Source organism: Poecilia reticulata, chromosome 11, assembly GCF_904066995.2.
Source record: "Poecilia reticulata chromosome 11, P_reticulata-male-v2, whole genome shotgun sequence".
Lineage (NCBI taxonomy): Eukaryota > Metazoa > Chordata > Actinopteri > Cyprinodontiformes > Poeciliidae > Poecilia > Poecilia reticulata.
This window is the reverse complement of record NC_088840.1, coordinates 15,743,283-15,763,377: the sequence shown is the minus strand read 5'-3', so window position 1 is coordinate 15,763,377 and position 20,095 is coordinate 15,743,283.

Genomic DNA, 20,095 nt, shown 5'->3' with positions numbered 1-20,095 from the left:
GAAAAACTAGATATAATGAAGACATTAATCAATATCTTCATGCTTTACAAAAATCACAAAATCAAATATTATTCAAAACAAGCCTTCCGATCAAACAGACATCAGACAGGTATTTAAAAAAAGGAACGTCACAGAGAGAATCGCTGTAACTTTTCAGAACATTTCTGACAGTACTTCATTATGTGTGGGCAGGTCTGTAATCTATTTCCTTCGAGACTTCTCTTCTTAAGTCGAGATCACACGTTCCTGAGAGCTCGCATTCTGATGGTGCGGGGAGGAATTTAATTAATAAATAAACACTGCATTTTTTACATTTATCAACATGCAGCAAGAATAGCTCTAATTATCACAGGTGAATTAACGCTTTCATTTTTGTGTCAAAAAATTAATTGTATCCCTTAACAGCTATTCCCAGGGGGAAGTGAAAGTAGAGAACAGATTAAGGAGGGATTGGGGGAAAAAAAGAAAAGAAAAACAACGGTGTGGACCACCAGGAGTGATAATTGGTGCTTTCAAAGCGTTGCATCAGAGTCGACGTCTTTCCGCGAGAGCCTACGCTGTCTTGCTGAGAGAGGTTGTGTTACAAATACACGTATGTCATGTTGTGATCTACAGGACCTGGAGGGGAAGTGCACTTAGTATTCACTTAACCAGGTCAGCTGACCAATAACCAGCTGGACTGAAGGTGCTTGAAACTATGATGTAACTCGAACATTAAAGTAGGTATTGACGCTTCTGGAGCTCTGTGTGGCATATTTCCTGAAACTTTCTGCAAAAACTCAACGCGTATGTTCCAGGTAAAGCCTCGTTTACCTGAAACATATTGACATGTTTAAACTTTTAATATTAGATGTAAACATAACTTTTGACCTGCTTTCAAGTATTTTAAAGCACTTCACTGCTCAATTCTTTATGTATTGTTAAGGATTACTATTCCAGAAAACTGACACGAGGCAGACGTATCTAAAATGCACACTTATATTAATACTTTGATCAATGCAAGGTTGTCCCCAGATTCTTTCCATCACAACCTTTATTAAAGTTGACCATTAAATAAGTAAATAAGCTTATTAACAACCGTTATTAAATAAGTTAATAAAGGTTATGAGTCTCTTTTTTTCCTCAGCAAAAAGTCCAATGCAACTTTCAAGACTTTAAAAAAAGTACTTAATATAATCTAAATGTATTTGATATGCTGCTCAGACAATTTTGTCTGAATTACTGCCCTAAAGCAATAGTCAGTATTGATTAGGCTCTCCGTTTTTTTTTAATAGCATCACAAGACTGAATCTTCTCATGGGGTTTGTAGTACAAGCTTTCATTCAGTTGAAGTTTTCTTAATGAGATTTAATGTTGAGGGTTTTAGGACGACCACCATACCAAACAGGTTGACTTACAAATGTAAACATTGATGATAATGCAGATAATAAGAGCATCTAAAAAAATTTTATTAAATCTCTAAGTCTCAATATTAATGAGCCTTGGTGAAAAGAAAAAAAAAACTTATGTGAAGCAGATTAATGTCCTCATCTGTACTGTAGCCCAGGAGTGACGGAGCAGCAGACAGGACACATGCGAGTGCATTTTGAGTCTTTCCGTATTAAAGTCTGAGTGAATATCGGTGAACTTGTGGTGTGGCTGAAATGACAGAGTGAGTGAGAGAGAGCGAGGGATCATCGCTTCATGCATATGCTGCTGCTGTGTGGGTGTGTGTGTGTGTGTGTGTGTGTGTGTGCGTGTGTGTGTGTGCGCGTGCGCGCACGTGTGTGCGTGTGTGTGTGTGTGTGTGTGCGTGTGTGTGTGTGTGTGTGGTCAACCCACTGGTGAATACCGCTGCATTAGCAAGGCCATTAGCGCATTTAGCTGTCTGCAATGCCCAAGTGTTAGTGACACATTTGGGTTCCCTTTTCCACTTAGGCTGTACATTTGAAGGACGGTGCTGACATGCCAGGTGACAGTAATACCATCGTGTGGCAGCGAGCAGTTGCACCGCTCAGGAGGCCACGTGAGATGTGGTTTGGTGGTCTTTCATCTATAAAAATACATCCACCAGGTTACTGTCAAATATATTATTATGTTAACATTTAGGATGTAACACAGATGGGGAGATACAGTTATGTTCACAGCTGACATTTTCAGTAAGTCTCATAATTCTAGGTCAAAACCAAAGAGCTTTAAAATGTTGACTGACTAGGAAATTAGGAGGAGGGTTCCTGTGATGTCTGGAAAGGTAAGCAAAAAAAAAAGTAAGAACTTGATTGAAGTGTTTGAGAATTATTTGTATTTCCAGAAGCCATCCTGCTGTGTTAAGGACTGTATTCATCCATCCATTTATGCATCTATCTATATTGTCAATCCACTTTCGTCACCAGTCAGCCAGTCTCTGGTTTCTCCAAGTATTCATAGAGTCAGAACAAAATTAGGAGATAAAAAGTGTTTACATTTGCAGCCTGTGATTTTCTGGCAATTTAAAATAACATGTAAATGTTACAGTAGTAGTCAGAAGACGGTGACGCCTTAAATCAGAGACGAGACTAAAACCATAGACGGTGTCGCCTGCATAAAAAGGTGGCTCATATAAAGCAGAAATGGTAAGGAAATCAGCTGTAATTATTTACACAAGCAGCTGCCTTTTCTCTGATATTCTTCGCTGTTCAATGTTTTAACAGTATCCGCTTTGAAAATCTTGTCAAAATTACCTCTAACAAGCGCCACATTAACCTTTAGCTTCATTAACTGAGTCACAAGGCTTTAAAAAAAAAGCCACATTTAGATTCTTCATAAAAAAAAAACAAGTTCTCAGTTATTTTCTGCAAGCAACCAAAAGGGCACATGTTGTAGGTTACCGCATTTATTTTTAAACCACTTAAAGATAATTTTCTGTTCCAACTCAGTGTAGTATGGTTTGAGTACATCTATAAGGGTAAGTACCCTGGTTAAATTGTAATTAAAGATTTTTTTATTTTTTTTTTCCCCTGTTACTCAAATATAAATCCAGGTTAAGATGAAGCGCTAGAGCTGCAACGTACTGCCAGTTAACTGTAAACGAGGCCATTTGATGAGCTAAGTTTGGACACAAGAGTCTAATGGCAGCATTAAAGGGAAGACTTGGGAGAATGGATGGCCGAGCATCACTCACTTTAATCACCTGTTTCATTATTCAGTGGACGGGTGCCAGCTGGTCGTACATGAAGGGTGTCAATGGGACGTGAAGTCTGTTGAGGACCAAGCCATAATGGGAAGCTGCGAGAACTCCTGTCCAGCAAAACTTTTTCATTTTCAACAGGAAAGCTCATCAAGTCATCACTTGCATGCAGTGAAATATAGAAATGAAGTGAAAGAAATTGGTCAAACTGTTTTTTTAAGTCCAATTTTTGGAATTTGAGGCAGTTTTCAGGTTGGTTTTCTAAATGTTGCATTACAATGGGATGTACAAATGTGTGCTTTATATTTTGATCGTTCTCAATAAGTGGAGTCGAAAACATAAAAGAAAAAAAAAATCATTGTGAATCAGTTTTCCTTCCTGTTGTCACATTTGAATGCAGTAAGATTTTTTGAATATGGGATATAGCAATGTATTTTGTAAAATGTTAGTACATATGCTCACAGTAAGCTGTTTTTCCCTCATTAGCACATTGAGCAAGGGTGTATGTGACTGGCAGTGCTAAAACCCTCCCTCTGGCTCTGATTGGCTGTTTTTGTCCGGGAGCTGTGCGTTTCTTCAGATGGCAATAGTAGCTCTGGGAGAAGCTCGATCTTTTCACAGATCATTGGTCTCATAATATATTTTCACGATGTGGTGACAGTCTTAAAAAAAATTTTTTTAATTTGTTTTTATACAAGTTAAATATCCCTGCTTTGACCAGACAAATTTAGACTACTTCCAGGTTAACTATTTAGATTTTAAGAAAAGTTAGGGCAGTAGAAGGAGAACTCACCCCTACCAGACGGTTTACGCTTTAACATCTCACTGCAGTCGCGCCGTAGACTTTTCGCAGACACACTTCGCAGCGGCGATAAGAGAGAGAGAATAAGCTGTCAGCATGCAGAGTCCACCACTCCTCTCTCTATATTCCTCACACCACCACAGAAGGAACAATGTGTCTGCGGTGGCAGGTGGCCATAGTTCATAATGTGCTGATGCTGACCAAGTGTCAGTTTGATCCATGGGATTGGTGAGGAGGACGGGGCTGTGGCTCCTGAATCCTTAAGCAAGCAACTGCGTGGCGCTCCTGTGGGGACGGTCAGAGACATGATACAGATGAGACCGGCGACTATCTGCCTAATGGCAGACATATACAGGGCAGGAAGGGAGAAAAAGAGCGATGAAAAGGCCCAGAGACAGTCAGCAGGACAGATGAAGGGGTTGAGTATCCCGTTTGAAAAAGACACAAAGGGAGAATCGGTCTGTGTTGTTTGTCATCAGAGCGCAGCAACTCCAAAACTAATGCACTGTTTCTGCTCACAAAGAGGAAATGTAAATGTTTGCAGATGATGATGATGGGTGCTGGAACTCTCCGAGGCTGCCCCAGAATAGATTTTCTTCTTTTAGTTGGAAAGTAAACTATGTCAGTTTTCCTTCTTGTGTATAGGAAGAGGAAGAAGTGGGTGTGCTGATGAGTTGGGGAAAATTTTTTTAATGCATTTCACAGTTAAGTTGAATTTCTTCAGAAATGTCAGTATTCTATTTGTGTTTGTTACATTTATTCCATTTTAGAACATTTGAGATGCGAGCATGAAGCCACACCAATTGCAATTTAAGTTTCTTCTTTCTTGTTTTCTTTTTGGTTTTTAAAAAAAGTAGATGTTGCTGCATTTTAACAGGATGCAACTCTCTTGGCTGGAGAGACGTTTTCTAGCAAATTTTACTTTCAACAGTATTCTGCTGAAAAGATGAATTTGGAGTATAGGTAACAAAACAATCACGACACTTGGCGTCAATATGGTTGACAATATACAAAACAAGCTTCAATTATGATATTCCAGAGAGAGGTTAACTTGTTTCACTTGGTTAGAAGTTGTTTGTAATCCAAAGGCAGTTTTATAAATGTTATACAAGACACGATTACTGTAAATAAGCCCCGTCTGTTGCCTTGTTCTGACATTACGTCCTGAACCAAGCTTTGAGCAGGAGAACCTTGTTCCAAATTTTGGGGTCACAACAGAAACACCTTGATCGCCTCTCGGTTTCCTCGGTAACTGAGGACTCCCCGCCAGCATCTTGTAAAATGACCTGAGTGAATTTTGTCACAGCACGACGGCACTTAGCTGAAATGCCGGTTGTAGCCTTCTCTCTGTACATACTCCATGTTCTCTCTGTGCATAAGTGGTTTTTTTTTTCAGCAACTCTGATTTCATTTGAATACTCCGGGTTGCTACCATAGGCCAGAAATACAAATTTCAGGAAATATGAGTATACTTGGATTTTTTTTTTTGTTCCTCACAGCAAGAAGATTCTGGGCTCAAGTCCCAGAAGCAGCCGTTCTCAATTTAGTTTATTTGTTCTCTTTATGTGCAAGATTTTTTTGTTGTTTTTTTTAGGGGGGTTGGGGGGGTTCCTTTGTGTTGTCCAGGTTTTCTCATCCAATATAAAAATATTTTTTCTCTTGCTTCACTATTGGAAGGTCCAAGGTTTAAATCCCAGATGCAGGCTTTCTGTGTGGCACATGCATGGATCCATGAGTTTTCTCTACTACTGCTCAGGAAGATCCTGAGTTTGGTTCTCGGATGATGGAGTTCTTGTTGTTGTACACTAGTGGGTTTCCTCTTGATACCTTGAGTTCCTCTGGGTACTCCTGTTTCCTAGCACTGTGCAAAAAACATTTCAATTCTTATGTACGTACATTTTCACACCCCGCCTCACTTCAAGAAGGTCCTGATTTCTAATGGCAGACGAAGGAAGCCCCCTTCCTGCTGATTTTGCTTTCTGTACACAACTGGGTTTCTTCATGAAACAGGGTTCCTTTCATGCGTGTAAGGTACCTGGTTAAGTTTGGCCACTCTGGACTATTTTTTTCACCAGCTATGTTCCCATCGATCCAATATTTGAATCCTACATTGTAAACACATTGTGTAGTTTTGTTAGCAGGCAACCACAGGAGCTTATAGCGAGCAAATTCTTTTAATCCCTTAGCAGTGACATAAGTAAAGTTAACTTTATGAGGGACGTGGTAGGGACACAGTTGTTTACATAAATATATACACACACGCTCCTTAAGGCAGGTTTAGCGGTGAGCAGTGAGCTGAGTGAACATGATCAAAGCAACAAAGCACAGCGGAAGGAGACGCTCACATCCAAATGTATTTTTTTCTTTTTTTCTTTTTTTTTTTTTTTTGCGAAAGCCGTGCAGCTCGCACACATTGACAGAGCCACTTTATCAGTCCCAGCATCTGACTCAATGGCATTTACATATTCAACAAACTGTCACATTCACAAATGTGCACCGGAGCCCGAGGCATCCGTTTGAAATGGATTAATATATTAAGTGATGCGTGAAGTATGCACAGAGTGACAATATATTCATTGTTTAGGTGAGTCATTGTCATCCAAACAGGCACATCATGAGCAGCGGCTCGAGGTGGGCGCCTAGCTAAGGAAATGTTCACTCATCAGACATACTTGTGAGATTTCCTTTTTTTTTTTTCCAAAATCAAATTACATCTCAACACTCAATGAGCCAGTGGTGAAGTGTTTTTAGTTCATGAAGTCGTGTGTAGGTCATGAGGTAGTGTTAATCTGAAGAAGATAACAAAAAAACCCCCCAAAAAACTAGACGTGTGATTTCAAACATGTTTTGCAGTTTACCCTCAGTGGCATCCTTGACCCAAACTCGTTGCCTCAGATTGTCGCAGCTTTCACCTTCACTTCCTCTCTAATTTCCAAATACCTCCCCTTCATGCTTCTCTCTTCCCCTCTCTACATCCCTCTTTTGGTCTCCTCCTGCGATTTATTGCGCTGGGCAGGCGAGACAGCAGAGAAACCTCCCTGTATGGAGCGATCTGTCATCTCAACATTATCAGCCAAACACACCGCCTTCCATATTGTGCTACAAGGGCCTGGGCAAATTGCTATTTTTATTGGACATGATAAAGGAAATGCTGCCTTATGTTCACATTTTTTACTGCCCCATGTAGGAGCGGGACATGCAATGATTCACTACCTTGGAAACCGGTTTGCGTGGCTTGTGATGTCTATATATAATGATTGTGTGTGCGTGTGTGTGTGTGTGTGTGAAGATTGAAAAAGAAAATATAAGCAGGGCTATGTAAAATTTCCATCTATTAGACAATTCAACAGTGGATTGATCCAATAGATCTTCGAGTCATGTCAGTCATAACAGCAACGAGGCACACAAGTCTTGCACGACTGGTTTTAATTAAAGAAGGAAATCACAAGTGAAGAATTAATCTCAATTACTTAAAAAAAAAAAAAGTTTGCAGGGAAAATGTACCAGGAGGAATATTTGGATCCACCTTTTCCATATTTTGTTGTATTGTACTGGGAAGTCAAGAGAGGGTAAAAGGGCATGAGGAAGAAGACAGGGCAACAAACAAATCTGAAGGCAACAGGCAAACGTATTACCATGTTCTGTGGGCAAAATGTGTGCATGTTGACTTCATCTGTCTGCTGTTTTTTTCCCCTTTCCCTTGCTTCCCTTCTCCTCCTGTCTTTCCCTCTTCCTCAATCCTTCTCTCCCCGAGCCCTCGGCATGCCTGACAGCCAGCCCCGCGCCAAACTGACAGGCCCTCAAACCGTGGCCAAGAAAGCGAACATTAATTAAGTCATTGCCGGACTGTAATTTCCTTGAGAAGTAAAAAAAAATTTCTTCACACACGAAAAGGTTACCAAGACCTTTTCTGTGTCAAAATTACCATGCGTCATGAATATTAATGCGCTTAATGAAGACAACCTTTGGTTCATCAAGAATGTTCCAGTAGCAGGTGCCAAGCTGATAAACTCACTTGGTGAAGGCTGTTTTCCCCCCCCCGTCTTTCTCTATCTCTTTCTTCTTTTTGCAGTTTTATGTCAGATCCTTAGAGAGTCGGTTATTTAAATCGACATCTTCCTATCTGAATTTACCAGCTCACGTGGAAACACACACGTTAACACACCTACACATATCCAAACACCCTTTCATTGTCCTTGGGTTTGTTTCTCAGGCAAGCTTTTTAACGTTGACAATCAGATTTACTTTAAAAAAAAGAAAAAAAAAGAAAGGCCAGGACACATTTATTCTTCAGTTTGTGAAAGATTTAAAAATGTGATTTATATTTATATATATCATACCTTTGAAAATGATTCACAATGCTATATCATCAACAAAAAATGTTACTAGTTCTGTAATCACATACTTGACCAGCACAAAGTTCAAAGACCTGAAAGAAATAGTTGTTGAATAGACACAGAAAAGAGCAGACCTTTTGTCTAAAAGGTGAAAACTGAAAAGTCGTGGGATGTCGACTGATTTTAACCACTTTTTCTGTTTGTATTTTCAGAAAAAGACGGAAAGTAAAGAAATTTACAACCATTGCATGTCTCGATGTCTGTATTGTTTGAGTGTGCGACACTCGTAACATGTTTTTATGTTTTAAATTACACAAAAAGGGCTGAGAAACTTGTAAAATATTTTTAAATACCAAGAGATTTTAAATAAAAATCTGCCAGTAAAATTTGAAAATGGCTCACCAGACACAAAATCAAACTTTAACATCAACCGTCTCAGTCCTTTGACCATTGTCTTGACAGAAACCTGTTCTTTGAACTAAAAAGAAGATCAGAGGAGAGAATATAATGAAATATCCCCCATTCTGTAGTTCCAAACTTAAAGAGTCCCATTAACAATAAAGAACCTTGTACAAAGTATTGTTAGCAACAATTTTCAGAAGTCTGTCAGTGTTGGTTTTGTTAAAAAAAAACACACACTCAATGTTTCTTAACACAAGACTTTTTTTCCCATTGAAGAACTAAGTTATATTTTCCTTTGTACGTTTCTGCAATGTTAGATCAGTTTATTTTAAGGGTCTTTACACTTCTTCAACAAGGGTGCCAATAAATGCTTCCTCCGCCTCGTGCGAGTGTATTCACAGGTGTTTGAAGTGATAGTCGCACATCATCGTGGCTGTGAGTGACTGCCGATTGAATTCGAACCATCCTATTGGCTGCTCCTCTTTCTATACCAACAAAATGCTCAACCAGGTGGGAAGGTAAAAAGAAAGGGTCCATCTAAAAATACCGAAAACTCTGTTGGATTTCTATTTTAGTCTTTAACATTGTTCTTCTTCGTCTGTCCTCATCTCGATGACAAAAAAGAAAAACACGGTTCATCCTCTTGAGACAAAGGACCTCAGTCACAGTCATGTGGACACACTCTCAAACACACACATAGACAAGAGCACCGAGGTCTGCTGTCATACACCTCTCATTAATTCCTACCTGTCAGCCGGCTCCCCCTACCGTATCGGCCCCCCAAAAGGTGACAGCTTTCCAATGACTGACAAAGGCTCTTTAGGTGATACAGAAGATCCCCAGCAACTGCTGGCTTCTGTAAAGTGCCCCTCAAATGTCACTTTTGCCGCTCCGATACGTGCGCACTCACACGCCCACACACAGTATTTTTAAAACAGAGGAGCCCGCTCTCAACTCTTCAACCATCTCTGACACACAGAGGCTGTGGATGTCACGGAGGCCTCAGCTCTTAAAGCTTTTAACATCCGAGGAAGATGGCGTTGTTTGACAGAGCTATTGGTGGATGCTATTGTTGCGTGCAGTGTCCCTCCCAAGTGCGAAGGGGATTCGCTTGTTTTCGTCTTGTTCTACGAGGCAGAAGGGCGGCGGAGAGCGTGGAGCAGAACCAAAGTTTCGCCCCTCCCCCAGGTGTCCATTCGGCTGTCGCGCGTTGACTGGCAATAGCAAAAAGATTTGGCGTCACCTCGCGCTTTTTCTGAAAGGGGTCAAGTACAGAGAAATTTTGGCTTCTTGTATTGACTTCACTCAGCTGTCGAGGCCAATTCCAAAGTGTAGGCTTACCTGTTTCCAGTGTTGGAGACAGTAATGGTAGACTGTGAGACATATCTGACTAAAAAAAAAAAACAACTTAACACCTGACATAAATAGAAAAAGCTTAAATTGTCTGTGTTAATGCAAAGTGTGTATGAATCTGACCAGAAAGCAATGGAACGTGAACACCTTTCTTAAAAGTAGTTCATCAGCAGTCACCACATGCCCACAGCAGACACTGGAGCTCTTGCAACACACCACAACAGGGGTGAACAAAAAAGGTCATTACTAATGAGGCTCACTTGGACAATTCAGTGGAAGGAAAACAGTGCGGGACAAATATAGACGTAAGCAACAGAGATGACCACACACTTCAGAGGATTGTGATCGAAGCCCATTAATGAGATTCATTTTGGTGAGATTTACAAGGCATTTGGCTTGCTTCAAGAGCCACAGCACAGACACATTTCCATGACATGGGCTTTTACTGTTGCTCCTCAATCCATCCTTCCATTTTTAACCTAAATTATGCGTTTCATGTGAAAATCAAAATCTTAAGAGTGTGGAGGAAGAGTCAATAGGGAGCTTTCACATTCATGGTGATCATCTGCTGATGTCGATTCACTGTTTTCTGGAATCCAAGGAGAGTCCATGTACTGAGAAACATCAGAGCGCAACACGTTTCACTCTGCTGACTACGAAGCTGTACGAAGATGCTAATCTTGCTTTCCAGCAGGACTTGAGTCTTAACCACATAGAGACCAAAACCTGTTTTAACGACTTTAGTATTTCTCCTCTGATTGACGAGCATGTCCACGTCAGACAAAGTGATTTTTCCTCAACACTTCATACTGGTTTGTTATTATTGAAGATGATCAAATTATCATTCAGTTCAGCCGATTATAAGAAAGCAGAACAATTTTCATAATAATTGCTACAAGACACAGCTGTGAAACTGGGGGAAAAAAAAAAGAAAAAGGAAAAAAAAGTCACCCAATTCTCATTTCTGAGAAAATTCTGTTAAAACGTATTCATATGTATTTTCAAACGTTTATTTATTTATTTCACTTTGGCTTTTTCCCTTGATAAAACATTAACATCTGAGTTCAAGCCGCATGCAGAATTTTTGAACTCTTAACTTCTACCTGGCGAGGAATGAGAAATTAACGTTTGTTTCTTCATCCTGCCGTGTCAACAAGCGCGTCGCCAAAGACGGACCACAGAAGAGGAGAGATTCACTGACTTTTAACAACCAACCCATTACTCAGAGATGCTTGAGAGAAATAAGCACTTTCTCTTCATTCTCCTCTGGACTAAAACCCAGGAAACGTAAAACAACGAACGAGTTTTTAAAACGTGTCGAGTTTTTAGCTTTACAAATGCCCTTAATGTACCTCAGATTAACACTTTCCTTTCTACAATAAGACAAAACTTTTCGCCAAAAGCTGAGCTAGTTTTTTTTTTTTGTTGTTCATCAACTGGATTAAAGAGCTGTTTGCAGTAAGTGATTCAACACACAAACAGGAAGACAGAAAAAACATCTGGATCAAAAATCTGGATTACTGAGTTGGAACCGATACCTGCAGAAATGTGTGTCAGTGGAGGAGGCTGAGCTTTTTAAACGAGAAGAATGTGTCTCCAATAAAAATAACATCAGGATGTCATGGTTTCACTGTTTCGGGACTTTGGGACGTTATCCTTTAGCCAGCAGCTTCAAACTCCTGAAGACAATTTCTCAGAGAAATAAAGAGACGAGAAGGTGATTCTCAAACGGAGAAAAAAAAAAACTGGAAAGCCATTATCTCAAGAAATGGAGCAAAATGATTTTCATGTTCTTACACAAGCAGGGGATGTCATGCAGGCTGAAATTTAGTCCACCAATAAATCAGGTGATTAGAATCATTGCAACCATGAAGTGAAAGCAGCTCAAATGATCACATTTAGTTTTAACTCCGATGCCGTCAGCATTTGAATGCAAATTTGATTCTTAGGACTGACTAGTCTCTGTATTTGTACTTGAAATATTTGTGTAACTGATACGGATGTTCATTTTGAAACAAATTTATTAGAAACTAGAAATTCACTGATAATTATTTTCCTGAGATAATTATTTAACCGAGCTAAAAAGGGAAAAAAGCATGCTGCATGTTTTTTTTGGGTTTTTTTTAGAGAGAGAGAAAGAAAGCAGTTTTAAATAAACCAGAAACCTAAAACTGAATGTTCTAAGTTTTAATTGATGAAGTGATCATAAAAACAACCATATTTTTCAATATTTGCCTACTGAGCATGTAAATTCAATGATTCGAATCTCTGGCTAGTGGATTGATGCACTTTTATTAGAAAGCGTCAGAATCATTTCTTAAATTCTTTACTGTGTGAGTCAAGAAATCACTCTTTAAAAAAAAATCCTTTCCCATTTTTCTATATGTCTTTCTAAGTTTAACAGCTTTCACATTTGCTTTAGTCTTTGAAGTCAGTAAAGCGCTAACATTTCAACCTTTTTTTTACAGGATCATGGCAGTGATTATTTCTTCTTTTACAATATCCAGCTCTGTGCCAGTATCACCCTTTATAGTGATAAAAAATGTTGAAAATATAGTGCACCGTGCTTCCTGCAGAAATTAATTACTGTACATAAGCTGTGAAGCACACCTCAAAAGTTCACGGTGCATAAAAATCTTAATATGCATGGCCTTCACCTTTACAGACTCATAAAAAATGTGGAGTCCTGCAGATTTTTATTTTATTTTATTTTTTTATAACGTAACAGAAATAATTTATTAAAGACCAGCACGTGTAAGTCACAATCCAGAGGAGGAGAGACTTTAAAAAGTTGGGTTAGAGGTTCACATGCTTAGCTACAAAAAGGTCAATAATAATTTCTAATAGGGGCTTAATGGTATTCATGTTCACAGTCACCTTATTCCAGTTGGATTTTTGCTGGTATCAATTGACTTTATTCCTATGTCTTTAAAATATTAACATCTATGAACTACATTGTCATTTTTCTGACAAATATATGTGAGCAGACAGAAATTCAGAGAGCGCTGGGATAACAGTACCAGGATGTAGTTTTTTTTTTTTTTTTTTGTCAAACTTTCAATATATTTCTTGATCAGAGCCAATTAAAAATAGTAGGAGGAAACGATATTACGCTATCACGGTATCAACAGAAAAATACTTAACATGATTTAATGTTTTTAAAAAAGATGAAACCGTTATTCCTTCTGCTGCCAAAATTATGATGATTATTACAGCATGTTTTTATTATTTTGGTACACATACCTAAGCAACAAAATAGAATCAAATAAAATTGATCAGATAATTAGTAGATGGTTTTTGCGCAGAATGTTTTACAGGTTTGCATTTCTGTTGATAATGGCTCCTAAATTCACTGGAGCTTTCATTTTTTATTTAAATTCCTGATGTCTGTAGTTAAGAAGTGTCTTAAGACAAGGACAGTGACGGCTGTAGCCCAAGTCCTGGATACATGTGTGTGCTGTGGCTGTTGAAGCACTAACAACGCCACACCTTTTAAATCTCCACTAATGTCGTAAATGTTATTTTTTGACAGTCATCTCTCAAAATTGTAGTTTTCCCATAGTTCTTTCCCTCTTTTTACTACATGTTTTTCTTCCACTCAATTTTCCATTAATATGCTTAGATGCAGCTCTCTGTGAGCAACTTTGTCAGTACTGACGAAGTTGGCAATGTTGACGAAGGGAGTTGTTAGTCAGCTGTCACATCAGGAGTCTCCCCCGTCGTTTTGTGGGCTGTAACATTTCTGAACTTAAAATCCTATATCAAATTTGTCTTATGTCTTATTATAATTTCTGGGAATCTGCAGCTTCTCGCAAATCAAAGCCTGCGTTCCAATCACGAAAAGCTGAAAAAGCACACACTGCGTTTGCCTCTTTGTAAATACTTTAAATATCATCAATTCCATTTGAACCTCGATTAGTGGAATAATTAAACTTTTTTTTTATATGCGCCTGCATATTTGGCATTAAAACAAATGTTGATGAAAATCTGGCATTTTCAAGCACCGATTAATTGACTCCCCCAACAGCCAACAAGATTCAGTACTTGAACAAACCTAAACCAAGGTGTATTAGTACTATGATTCAAGCTTAGCCGTGTTTCTATATTAACGAACATTTTGTGCATTTAGAGACTTGAAATGCCAGGCGTGTTTATTTGCTTATTTGGCATTCCTCCCCCTTAAATGAAAACGCTGCACAGTGAGCCTGCCAACGGGGTTAAGCGGTCACTTTTAAACCATGTGCTCTTTGTGCACATGCATCAGCTGGACTGATGAATCCCGGGCTCTGCATGTTCTCAGACGAGGCCGGGTCTGGCAGCTCTGCCTACTACTTGATTAGGCCACTGTGACAACCCAGCAGCCTGGTAAGGTCAAGCCCTACAGAGTGTCAGAGAGGTGGGATGATGATCTATCTCTCCCAGGCCTCCATTTTTAACCTATTGACTTTGTTGTTTTTCTCCTTTGTGTCAGCATCAACTTTTTGCCCATCTGCTGGAGGGACGTGTCTCCCATCAGAGCGGGACAGTCAGACAGTTAACCCCCTGTTTACCTGTGAACTGAGTTCATGTACTTATGAATAAAGTCGATTCAAACACTCTTTGTGTAGACAGAAAAGACGTAATATGTGTGCGTGCGTGAGCTACGCGCACAAAACTGAGAACATCCGTCGCATTTTTGTAAATGTTTTAGAGTCTTTTCATGGAATAACACTGGAGACATGACACTTTGATCAAATGAGTAAAATAGTCGGTGTTCAGCTTGCATGACTGTGTGAATAACTCCTCTAAATAACTCGACTCACAGCCTTTTGTTTCCAGTGGTTTATGTCTAAACCACTGGAATTTATTTTGCAGAGCAACAAGGCAATACAAAGTGCTTGAAGTGTTTTCAAAGTCAGTACATCCCTAAAAATGTCTAAATTGTGCAAAAAGTGTCAATTTTTTTAGTGGACACCATTATTTCCCAGCAAAGCCTTAATTCATCTGGACACAGAGATCGCAGTAGTTTCATAGGTTATCACTGGAATCCGTGTTACTGGTTCCTCAAATCGGGGCCTATGCGAGCTTTTTATGATGTAAAGCACTTTGAACTGCCTTATTTTCCTGAAATGTGCTGTACAAATAAACTTGACTGATCATAGAGGTGGTGGATGTTTGAGACGTTGATGAAAGTGTTGGAGATCCACAAGAAAACCAGTTTATGACGCATCCTGCGTTGGACACAGGAAACATTAGAAGAAGGCTTCTGGTCAGAGTAAAATGCAATTTTCCAGCTTACATGCAAAAATGATTGTTTAACAGAATACTAACACTACATGAACACTCCTCCACCATGGAAAACCATAATATTGGGCGCATCGTGATGTGGGGACGCTTTTCTTCAAGAGAGTCAGGGAAGCTAGTCTGAGACGATGGGAAGATGGATGGAGACGAAACATGGCTACCCTGGAAGAAAGTTTGTTGGAGGCTGCAGAACATTGTTCTGGACAACAAGCATAAACATACATCCAGAGCTACAGTAGAATATGTAGGAGCAAAGCTTTTTATTTAATATCATGGGTGAGAACAATGTCCTATTGGGAATCTGTGGCAGAATGTGAAAACTGATGTTAGAGATGTTGTCTGTCTGTTTTAGCTGAGCTTGAGCTATTTTGCTACAAAAAAAACTGTAGAAAATGTCAATATCTCGATGTTGGTGACTGATGGACACACCTCAAGAGTCTTGCAACTGTTATTATATCAAATGCACACCACAGTTTTTGAATTTTATCAGTACAGGCATTTTCTTCCGCCTGAGAGTCGTGTACTTCTTCGACGTGGTTTATCACATGAAGTCCTGTCACAAAACACGCTGAAAACTATGGGGAAAAGGTGGTAAAGTAAAAATAGCATTTCTGCTTTTGTGAGGTGGAGTAGCCGTTGCTTTTTGTTTCCTCACTCCGGCGGCAGAGAGTAAAACCCAGTCGTCCAGGAGGAAGATTTTAAAGAAAGAGGAGGAGCCGTTTCCTGTTCATCTCGAAGCAGTTTCTGCTTTAGAGCAGTGTGTTGTTACTCCATTGTATCTGTCAGCTGGTTTCTCTCTTTGCGACACACATTCTTTAGTTCAATTAGCCTCCAGTTTTCTGTGCTCTGCTGTTTTTTTTTATTGTTTTTTTTTTTAGTTGAATGTCAGAAATAAAACTGCCCATTTAAGAAATAAAACAGGTCAGCTTCCCTCCACACTGCGCAACTCTACAAAGCAGGTTGGGTTTTTTTGTTTGCAGGCTGGTTTTATTTGTATGAATTTATTCCAGGCTCATTAAACAAAACGTTAAAAACCGCGCAACAGCGGGGATTATCATTTCATCTTCTATTATTCTTGGAGCTCAACTGACCCCGATGTTGACTCCCTCTTTGAAACAATCCCAAAATCTAGGCCAACAGCTGGATAATAAGTCCTGCAGAGATTTGCTAATAAGTCTTCAGCACTCAAATCAATAATTGGCAATTGCTTTAGCTGAAGTGCACATCTAAGCCCTCTTTGTCACTCACTTGTATCTTCAGAGAAAGACGCACAAAAGGCAGCTGAGACGAGATCATTAACAGTCTTCCCAAATTGAAACAGTCATCGAGAGTGTCTTTAAATGTCTCCGGAAGCTTTTGGTTGAGTGCAAATGACATCTCAGCTCATTTTGCTGGTGGCTACATGACTGATGTGTAGAATGAGACAGTCCCCATGCTTTTTTTTTTTTTTTTTTTTTTTGATGCTTTTGAAGGATCCGGGGGTTTTTGAAGTATATGATTCTGAAGTGCCAGCATATGCTTAGCGAGATAAGTAATTTGACACACAGACATCACAGCCAGCAAAATCTTTCGTCTGACTGCCTCGAGTGTCCGTGCCGGGCGCTTTTTCAAGAACACTTTACAACTGTCACAACTGACTGTCAGCGTGCAAATGACACACGCAAACGAGCTCATTTTGAACACAGCGAGACAGCTGTCATATCAAAAAATATGAATCCGGCCTAAAAATACCATCAAGCAGATCTCGAGTGTTTTAGAAAATTAATTTGCTCTTTAGGAAGCAACGATTTTTTGATTTTTCCGTTTTAGTTTTGGTTTGTTCGTTAAAGTAATTTAATTAACTGCTTCTAATCCAACTTCACTCCAGAGTGAAGTTGGATTAGAAGCAGGAATCACTGAATGCAACATAGCAGCAAGAAGAAAGAATGTCTTGCTGTTATTTCCCCTTTCTCTCTCAATAAGACACTTTTAACTGAGTCACCTACCTTAAAAGTAAGCGGACAGCTTTTGATTTGATAAATGGAAAATTCAGAATACTTGCTCACAGTCATGTGAGTAAAATTAAGAAATTCTGTGTGTTTTGTGAATGCTTAAAGCTACAGTGTGCAGCTTTTATGAACAATTTGTTTTTTATGAACGTATTAAAACTGTCACTATGTTGTGACAGTTTAGCTGCTGTACCTTATCCTTGTGGTTCTACTGATATGAGCAGAAATGCACCACTCCCATTCAGAAACAACCAATCAGAGCCAGGGAGATGGTCTTAGCGGTGTCAATCATGCTTGTATATGCGATGCTTAGCGTACTAATGACGGTGACATAAGGTACCGTTGCAGGAAAACACTTTATCTGCCATCATTGGTGGCCTGGGCATTCACTGACATCTCCAATGTGGAAAGCTGTAGCCTAGAGAGCAAGGAAAGGATGTGAGTAGCACAAGACCCTCCCCCTGCCTCTGATTGGTTGTTTCTGACTGATATTTCTGCAGGAGAACTCAATGACTTCTGTTCTGGAGTAATATTATTGGGACAGTTTTAAGCATATTTTCTTTCTCCTTTTGGACACCAGGATGGAGAAATGAAAGGCAGCATTTCAGGAAAATAACTTTGTATTAATTGTACAGCCCAGGGCTGGACACACAGCACAGGCAGTGGTTTGGGGATGCTGTGCTGCAGCAACACATGGTCACTGGCCAGCTCCTCGTTATGGAATCAACCGTGAACTCTACAGTGGTTTAAGAAAATGTGAGACTACCTGTAAAAACAAATCAAGGCAAAGTAGAACCGGACTCTGCATGTCCGTGATCTAAACATTATTATGAGCCAGGGTATTCTGTGTCCTGGTAGAAAATATGTTTATGTTGCCTGTCGGGAAAAAAAAACATCAAAAGACATCAGTTTAAATATCCACTACAGACTCCTAATTGTTTTATATGACTGTATATGCATGCAAGCAGATTCACATAGACACACACACCGTGTGGGGATAAGGAGGGGCGGGGTGGCGGTGGGGGGTCAGAGCTGCAAACAAAGTCGCTGACATTGTGGCACTTCTTTGGCAGCATTGTGCAGGTGTCGCCTGCACACACAGGCCTCTGAATAAATGGATCTGAAATGATTTACAGAGGGTGTCTGCCACCTGAGCACAGACACACGCACCACTCCCCGCATACACATGGAACGCCACGGCTTCTGTTGTTCATGAGGAGGTGCTGATGATGCAGAGGTGCGCACAAATACCAGGGGGAAAAGCCGGAGCTGCATCTTTGGTGAAGTCAGATGAGGCTTGGTTCGATCCTGATTCCGATTCACTGCGACTGTTTGTTGTCAAACACAATGGGGAAAGGGACTGATGTGGCTCTCAAAAATAGCCAGTCTCTTGGCTTTTACTTGGTTGCAATTTTCTACAAACGCAGCAAGTTAATGTGTCCACAATTACACTCTTAAAAATGAGACACACCACAAAGAAAGCACCAGGACAATTCGCTTGGATACATCTGGAGCAGCTGTTTTCATCAAACGGCGTTTTCTAATAATGTGTGAATAAGATGATAGATATAAACTATTTTATTGCTTTGGATCTACGTTAACATGCAGCCTACTGTAAAAACCCAACACCAAACATTGGTGGCATCATCTCGGCCTGTTAGTTTAGATAGACGGCCACGTCCTGATGGGTTTACATCTGAGATACTCAATTTTGTAATCAGGGTTTGCACTGGGCACCAAGAGACGCTCACAGCTTAGCATATTCCCTTACAGGATTTTGAGTAGGGTTAAACATAAAGGCCTCTTAAAACTCATAAGCTACTATAATATGCTGATGATCACTGTTTCTACACACGTCTGCAGTGTTTCTTCGTACTGCTGCCTCTTTCTGACTGATTCACTCCTATTCACTTACACACTCACACCCTGTCCTTTTAAAACCAACCCTCTCCTTGCTTTTAACATGTTTGAGCACTTGTCAAGGGATGTTTATGTCAAGGGGACTGATTGGATCCCAAAGCCCTCTGATGGATAAGATTCATTCATCCTGACATCCGCTGATATTGGTGTCCTTCACTGGTGAGGCAGGTGCAATGATGGGGGAAAAAAAGGATCAACAGGACAGACAGTTTTATTTTTCAATAAAATTATCTTGTCACCTGGATGATGATGTACTTGATTTTTGCAGTGTTATTGAAGTACATTTGTTTTGTTTGCATGTTTGAGCTAATTTAGAAAGTTTTATTTAAATGTTTTGAGAAACTGAAGTTTTATACTTTGTTGAGGTGGCCATTATTTCAGTCTCCAATGTGGCCAGCAAATTTAAAATGTGTCTAAAACTGAACAATTAGGGTCTCAAAGAAAAATCCGTCACACAGTGCCCCAGACATGTTCACACACGTTGATCACACGTCTCAAGTGTTTGAGGAGCAAGTCTTGAATCTTTAGTGCACAATTTAAAGTTGAATCTTTAGTCTTTTACTTTACCGTGACTGAAGTTGGTCTCAAACTCAGGTCACCATCTCTAGTGTTCCCAAATTAAATTCAAGCTCAGACTGTTATAAACAAATAAATCATTTCAGCAAACTTGCTTTAATAAAGTCACCTACCAACGATAAAATACATAAATTGTCTGTTTTCGACAAAATCACTGAAGAAAATCATTTTTTTTGGTTTAAATGGATTTTTCACCTATTAAATAACTTTAGCCTTTAAAAACTGATAGGCTACTTATAGTAAAGATGGAAATTAGTTCTATGATTGTTTTATATCCTTAGCGACATAA